Source organism: Coffea arabica, chromosome 2c (assembly GCF_036785885.1).
Source record: "Coffea arabica cultivar ET-39 chromosome 2c, Coffea Arabica ET-39 HiFi, whole genome shotgun sequence".
In the NCBI taxonomy this organism is placed as follows: Eukaryota; Viridiplantae; Streptophyta; class Magnoliopsida; order Gentianales; family Rubiaceae; genus Coffea; species Coffea arabica.
This window is the reverse complement of record NC_092312.1, coordinates 42729938-42738028: the sequence shown is the minus strand read 5'-3', so window position 1 is coordinate 42738028 and position 8091 is coordinate 42729938. Positions and strand designations below refer to the sequence as shown.

The window sequence follows — 8091 nt, the reverse complement described above, 5'->3', positions numbered from 1 at the left end:
AGAGTATAAAGAAAAATTAATTCTAGAATGGAAAAATGAATTAGAAAAACAAAAGTTTGATTTTCTTTTTTTTACTTGGTTATCATTCTATACTTTAAAATTAGGAATAAATGATATATATAGTACACCCCAAATAAATGTTCAAACTAATTTATATAAAAAATGGAAGTTAAAAGATGAACAAATTATAACCTCAATACACCCCCCATTACAAGAAGTAAAAATTAATATAGGACAGGGAGAAATTATAGCCTCACCTTTTAAGAAGGGAAGAGAAGCAGAATCAAGCACAAATAATTCAATAAATTTAGAGGATCTTAAAAAAGTTTATCAACAAAATAACTATACAAATTAAATCCTTCATACAATATCTCAACATATAGAAATATTAAATACTAAGATTGATAAAATAAAGATTCCAGAATTAAAATTCCCAAATGACATTTCAGCACCCCATTTTCAACCTAGAAGCCTGACAAGAGAAAAAGAACAAGATTTAGTACAAAATATTAATAGTCAAAAAATAAACAATACAGATAATTTATTAAATAAAATATCTCAAGCGCTACAAAACTTAACCACAGAATCCAAACCTTCAACTCCAAGAATAAATACATTAGACCAAATAATAGAAGAAAACTCAACTGAAGAAATAGAAGATTTATCTGAAAAATCAATAGAATCAGATACAGAAGAAGAAGACATAATTGTACCAATAGAAAACCAATTTGAAGAAGAAATGAAATTCAAATGACAAGTCCCGAGCCTCTATAAATTGAATCAAGATTTCAGAATGAAGGCATCGGCGAAAATTATCAGATTAGATATTGAAAAACCCTTGTAAACTCTCAACAACTCTCTCTTATTTTCAACCTACTCCCAACTACTCTCAACCACTCTTGTACTCAATGTGACAGCCCCACCTCACCCTAAGGCGAACCAAAGGGTTCGGCGGACCGCCTGCCCAACTCTCGCCAGGACTAACGATGCAGACTAGAGCTATCTATTGCGATCCGGAACTTACAAACGAGTGGAAACAAGTTAAAATGGTAAAATAACCCAAAATAAAAAAATGAAATCCGGAGTCGGCCATGAATAGTAACTGACCCGTCAGAACCCAATCGAAAGAGCACGCAAACATTCACATCTGAACTTTAGCGATTACAATCCAAAATGACATACAAAAGTTTTCAAAAGTTGATACATATACACGGTTTGCCAAATCAAAAGAGAAAACGCCCCAAAAGTACACTTAGAGTTTTAATACATGAGCTATACAAAAGATATGTTCCACTAGCTCAATTTGGCAGGCATTTGTCAAATCCAGACCAAAAGTGTTTATTTTCCTGTAAGGAAAACAAAAGGGACAGAAAGGGGTGAGCTTGCGCTCAATGAGGTACCAAACATATAGCAGAAAAATCATGGCATTTCACATTTTACAAATCAGATACACATGCCAGATGTAAAGCAAAGGAACCAATGATTCAAATCAGAAGGATACGGGTGGCTCTCAGGAGCCAAATTTCCAGCGCAGTACTTGATCCAAACTGGTTGACTCTCCGTCAACGTATATAGAACCAAAACGTCCGTAGACCCCTCTTCACACCGAATTCCGTCCACCAAACACCCCCTTTACCGGGCCCGCTCACCGTAACCGAACAGAAATGGTAATACTCGAGTATACCGGAATCAAGGGTCTCAATACCCAAAAATCCCCGAACAGACTACCGTGATTTGTTATCTAATCGTCCAGGCCCTTGCCGGCCCGACTCGAATAACTTAGCCACAGGATTGAGCTCATAGGTCATAGAAATCCGAACAGATGCAGACACAGATACAGATACAGAATAGCATATTCAGATAGCAGATTCAGACGGCAGATTCAGATAGGCACTCAAAATTGGCATATGAACAGACAAGAGAACAAGTGTGATAAAGTACACCCTCGTCTCAAACAAATTAAACAGATTGCAGAGCAGAAATCAAGTTAAACAGCAATGGAGGGGAGTGGTACACTCACCGGTTCAACTTTAAAAGTTTTCACTTCAGATTGGCCTTAATCGCCAAAAACCCTAAAATAATCAAAATAAACCAATTGAAGGTTTCACATCCAAAATCAAGTAAACGGAATGCGCAAGTGAGGCTCGACTACACGTCGTACGCCTTGCCAAATAAATACTAGTGCGAGGGTGGAAAACATGATTTTCTTGGAACAAAAAGATAACATGAAGACCTAGGCGCCAAACAACCCAAAAGCCTTTTATTTCTATCAAGAGGCAAATCCAACTTAAAGAACCAAACGGCCTAGAAAATTGGGCAGCACTTCCCCTGGATTCCTTACTTTTCCAGCCATTAAGACTTCATTATTTCCTCAAATCAGTCCCAACATCTCACACAAAAGTCATCTCATTTCCCAAAAGTCATTCACTAGGCTCAAAGTAAAAGTTAACTAGGAAATGATCGGAATAAAAGTAAGTCTTAAAACATACAAACAAGTACAATAAGACTCGATATCTGATCATAAATCAATGCCAAATATGACCCCAATAGGGTTCCATGAACATATACAAACAGTAGAGAAAACCAGAAAATTCGGAAATGCAATTAGCTTTGGCCTTGAAAAACAGTTTTTGACCTCTTTTTGCGGTAATGGCACCAAATGCCCTATGATTATCGGATGAAGGTGTAAGACCCACCATTTCGAAGCTAAAAGATGGGGCTACAACATCACAGAAGGTCACTCAGTCCAGTTTTGAGTGTAAACAGGTCAAAAATGCAAAATACTACATCAAAAACGTAAAACAGATTCACCAAAACACATTCTAGCGGAAATATCATAACTCAGGCTCTACAAGTCCAAATCCAGAAATTCCAAAACCAGATGAAAGCTAAGAAACAGGGCTAAATTTTTTAAGAAGGCCTCAACAACTAATTCGGAAGCAATCTAGACCAAAACAACCAATAACAGTCACAAATCCCAATTTCGGGTAAAACCAGAACAGCAATAGTAATTTCGACTTATCTCATTCTACACTACTCCGATTGATCTGAAATTTTGTAGGCACCTATAAAATATCATTCTCCACAACTTTCATGTTTTGAGCTAAGGCCAATTTGGCCTCTAACTATGAGATATAAATTCGGGCAGAATGAAGAATCAAGAACCCTAATTTTCCAATTTTTGGTTTTATTTAGTAATTGGTAAAAGGTTGAATAGTAAGTCAATTGTAGGATTTAATCTTCAAGTGACACATGTCAAGACACTTGTCCCTTTCATTAATGTCATGCCTAACCTTTTTGTCTTTCTCACACCTATGCACTTGGCACCTCTAAATATCTAATAACACCCGATAAATTAAACCCAGTATCCAAAACTTAACCGAACAGGCCGAATTTTTCCGAACTTTTCGCACTAGTGGGTCCCACGTCCGATATACACTCTTAATTTCTCAAAAACTAACCGATACTAGAAAAATCATTTTAAAAATTATATTTACTCATAAAATTTATCTAGAAAATTTTCCGGATACAAAAAGTGCAGAAAACAAACCATTGAAAATAAGAAAACCTGGAAATATAATAAAACCTAGAAAATGGAAAAATTACGGGTTCTCACACTCAAATTATTGTATAATAAGAAGATTCAAGGATTATACATTCATCAAAGTTTCCGTGTGCAACTCAAAGTTTTATTGTAAGTCCAAATTTTTATGCTTATTACAAGTTATTATTGCCTGGGTAGAAGTGGTATCAGAGCCACACCCTTTTATTTGCATACGCATATTTAAAACTTTGTTTTTACATTTTCTTTACTGAATTAAGTTTCTATTTAAATTGGCTAGTTCATGCATTTATGTTTAAATATTTCATTACACTTTTACTGAAATCGTTGGTAAGACTTGATGCCTTGTATGACCGTTGGTAAGTCCAGGGTAGGATGTTCCTAATATTACATCACAATTTATATTTTTTACAATTATAAAATTATGTCTAATACAATATTCATTGTTGCATATTGATCCTTTTGTAAATTTATATTTTACTTGTAAATTTTCTCCATTTGCTGCCATTAATGTTTCTTTTGTTTTTTCACAATATTTAGTAGGAATTATTCCTTCTTTAATACAGCTCGTATCAGCTCCACTGTCTATTAGAGCTACATATGTTTCTTTGAAATCTTCTACTGTTATGGTTATTGAAGCATACCATTTTTGAAATGTCATTCTTTCTATAGTATTTAAGTATTGAACTTCATCTGTTGGTCTTTCTGATATATTTATTTCTTTTGTTTTAGAATTGGAAGTTGAAGCTTGATTTTCTGTTAATGTTAATTTTGCTTCTATTTCTAAATCTTTTGTTTTTAATTCTATTATTTCTTGTTGTAATTGTTTTACTTGTATTTTTAAACTATTAATTTCTGTTTGAAGATCTTTAGTAGTTTCTTACTTCATTATATTTATATTTGGATATTTATCTATTAATTTCGAAATACTAAAAGGTTCTATTATTTTTGGCATTTTGTCTTCTTGAATAATTAAGCTTTTTAGTCTTTCCAAATAAAACTATAATTAAAAACTTCAAACTAAAGTCATCAAAAGATGAAATAAGTTCAATTCCATTGGAAATTGACAATGGCGGAGACATGAAAAAGAAACAAAGAAAATTGACAATTTAAGTTATTTCGAAAATCCTAAGCAACAACTAAACAAGAGCTGGGAAATTTGAGCATATAACATCTCGAGTGATAACCAATGCAATCTTGATTTTGAGCTCCAAGACTCCAAATGATCAAGTAGTATAGTATAGCATAAACTGAAAAGCATGAAACTTTTGCACTAAAAACCAAAGCCAACAGATGAGATAACTTATTTATGGCTTGGTTCCTAAGCTTAAATGACACCACAAATACAGCAATAATAAAAAATCAACTTTAATGTGCTCAAACTTCAAAGCTTGTGACGTCTGTGCAATCACTTAGTTGAAATTTTAGCTCAAAACACTATACAACGGAAAAGGAATAAGCAAAAGCACAAAAACACATAAAATCCGACATTTTAAAAGCAAAAAAAAAATAATCCATGGAATTAATGTTTGGAACCTTTTTTACGGCATGCAGTGCAGCTCCATGACCACTAACGCCAGCGCCAATAATGATGAGATCGTAATCAAAGGATTTGGGAGGGCTTCCATTATCATCCGAAGATGCAGAAACCTTCGTTGGACTCGCCTACGCTTTTCTCGGAAAAATTAGCCTCTTTGCTCGAATAAACTGGCCGCGCTTCAGCTGCGAGGGAACTGAAAACCCAGAGATTTCTAATATTTCACCTGCAAGATCTAAGCAGAAGAAAATAAAAAACATACTACGGGTAGGAAAGCAGATTTCTAATATTTCACCTACAAACTCAAAAGCATACTCAACAAGAAAATAAAAAACAGCAGATCTCTGGGTTTATAAATACTTCTGACTTTCGCTGCTTTTGGATGAAGATTTTACTACAGCTTTCTTTGTTTGCTCAAAGAAGGAGATGAAAAAATAGTATTTCAGACCTCTGGGTTATTAATCGAAAGATTAACAAATCTTAGCAGGAAAAATGTCTTTCTTTCTTGAATAAAGGAAACTGTAAAACTTTGAGGAAATATTGGAGCTTACCAGTTAAGATGATTTCTGTGTCTCATGCGTTTAGTAGCTTCATATCCAGACCAATTCTAACAAGGGAAAAAAATCAATTAGAATCATATAATTGAAAAAAGAGGAAAGAGAAGAAAGGAAAAAGGGGGGAGGGGGGAAACGGGAAGGAAAAACAGAGAAAAAAGGACCAAATAAAAACAACAAAAAGGAACAAAGAAAAGAAAAGAAAAGAAAAATGGAAGGGGAGAGGAGAGGAGCTCTGGAGAGCAACGAAGCGGCGGACATGAATGAGGGGAAAGAAAACAAGGGAAGCCCTAAAACAAAATTTTTGGCACGCGAGTCCCACGTGATTGACAACCAAATTCCAGCCAATAAAACCCAGCCACGTCAGCAAAACAACAACCACCCTTAACAATCCTATTCGCGCTTTTACTATATAGGTTGATTAGATACTATAATAAACTTACACAATCAATTGAAATTCTCATTACAAATAAAAAACTAAAAGAAAAGACAAATTACAGAGAGTGTAAATGACCTACTGAAAATGAAATGTTTGTTTATGATGGTGGACCTGCTAATCAAATAGAGATCCCCCTAAGTACTAGCAACATGCAATCCCCAATTTTAAGCGGCAAAAAATACATAGGTGGAGGGATGGCTTAGAACCACCCGTCTTTGACTTGGTGGCCATCACCAAAGTATTAAAACTTGGTGGGGTGGGAGGCAAGGTTTGACAAGGGTTCAAACCTTACTTCCCAACTCTTGTCTCCCACCAATTGCCACATTAAGTGGTTTTGTTTAAAAATTTTAGGCGGGTGTGTAGTGCGCTCGTCTAATCCGGTGGTGGTTCAGTCTTTTTTGAGTTACACTTAGACCTCTTCAACTCCGCCTCCTTTTCCTAGTGTAGGATAGAATAGATTTATCATCTTTGTGAAAAAAAAAAAGAGGGATGACTTAGATCATCTCTCCTTTTATATTTCATTTTTCTTAGAGTTAATTTTCAAGTTGCACCTTGTAACTATATCCCAAATTTTTCTTTGGTTTCTAAATTTTAAAATGAGACATCTTAATTGCTAAAATAAAAAATTCGTCTTATTTTAATATCTAAAATATAAAATTTATCCAACTTTATTCCATATAGTATAATTTTTGTCCAATTCAAGTATAACATGTCTCAGGGTGCGTTTGATAAAATTAAATTTTAAAAATTAAAATCTAAAATCTGAGGTGTGAAATCATTAAATTACTAAATGGTTAAATATTAAGGCCTTGTTTGATAACCCAATTCAGCATTTAAATTTAATAGATTCAGATCTTAATATATTCAGACGTATTTGATAACCAAAAATTGAATGTCTAAATTAATTAAATGGTACTGAATTTTCTGGGCAAAATTTGTTCGCAAAAATAAGTGATCAGTTGTTCATTTATCACTGAATGTGAAATACACTCAAATGTATTTGATTTAATACTTAACAATTTAATAATTTAATGGATTTAGATTTCATATTGAGTGAAGAGTGAAATCTGAAATCTAAATAATTTAATGATTTAATGGATTTAAATTTCATATTGAGTGAAGTGTGAAATCTGAAATTTAAATCTATTAAATTATTAAATTGGTCAATATGAAATTTAAATCCATTAAATTGTTAAGTATTAAATCAAATACATTTGAATGTATATCACATTAAGTGATAAGTGAATAACTTATCACTTATTTTTGGAGCAAGTTTTGCTTTGTTTAGGAGAATCAGTAGCACTTAATTAATTCATATGTTTTATTTTTTGTTTTCGAACGTATTTGAATATGTTAAAATTTGAACCCATTAAATTTAAATACTTTTTAAGTGTTGAATTGAATTATTAAATAGAACTTCACTTTCGTCAAACTATATTCCCTAAATTATATTTGATTTAAGTATAAGACGTGCCTTAGATTTGTCAATAAATTTATTTAAGTAAAATAAATTTTATATTTTAATAACTAAATTATAATATTTTAATGTTTAAAATTTGTTTTGGCTGACAACTATCTAGGGGGAGTCAGGGAGTTTAAAAGACACTTGTACAGAGGTGAACCAAACAAATGGAGAAGCACACTAATGTTTCTTATTGAGATGCATTAGATAGGATTTGATATCGACCGATCCCAAGAGAGAGACAAAGTTTTGAAGGGTTCTTCTTGACCATTTAACCAAGACCCAATTGTCATTTGAAAGTTTAAATTCTGAGAAAAAAAGAGAAAATTGGATTGTAGTTGATGGACGCGAAGTGAAACAAACCTTTTTTCTTTCCACTACATCTGCCTAAACACCTCAATGCCACCTCACGCTTATGCCATCTGTACTACTCTCTATGACTTCTCTTTTTACACCCTATGCGCTACAAGAATATCGGATTCTTTGAGGCCTAATTCAGTCATTTCACTTCTAGTTCGGCCTGTCCACACCCTGTAC

General features: G+C 33.4%; 1 long non-coding RNA gene across 4 annotated transcripts; it reads right to left on the bottom strand.

Moving 5' to 3' along the window:
• Window positions 1-283: 283 nt before the first annotated feature.
• On the bottom strand, window positions 284-5933 carry LOC113737826 (uncharacterized). Of its 4 annotated transcripts, none has more exons than XR_011839473.1 (4): window positions 5651-5933; window positions 5099-5334; window positions 2021-2072; window positions 284-472 (listed from the first exon to the last, which is right to left on the bottom strand). It is a non-coding gene; the product is annotated as an uncharacterized lncRNA (long non-coding RNA). The 4 variants fall into 4 exon arrangements; XR_011839471.1 differs by lacking the exon at window positions 284-472 and adding an exon at window positions 1128-1346; XR_011839472.1 differs by lacking the exon at window positions 2021-2072 and having other exon boundaries at window positions 5651-5931.
• Window positions 5934-8091: the final 2158 nt, after the last annotated feature.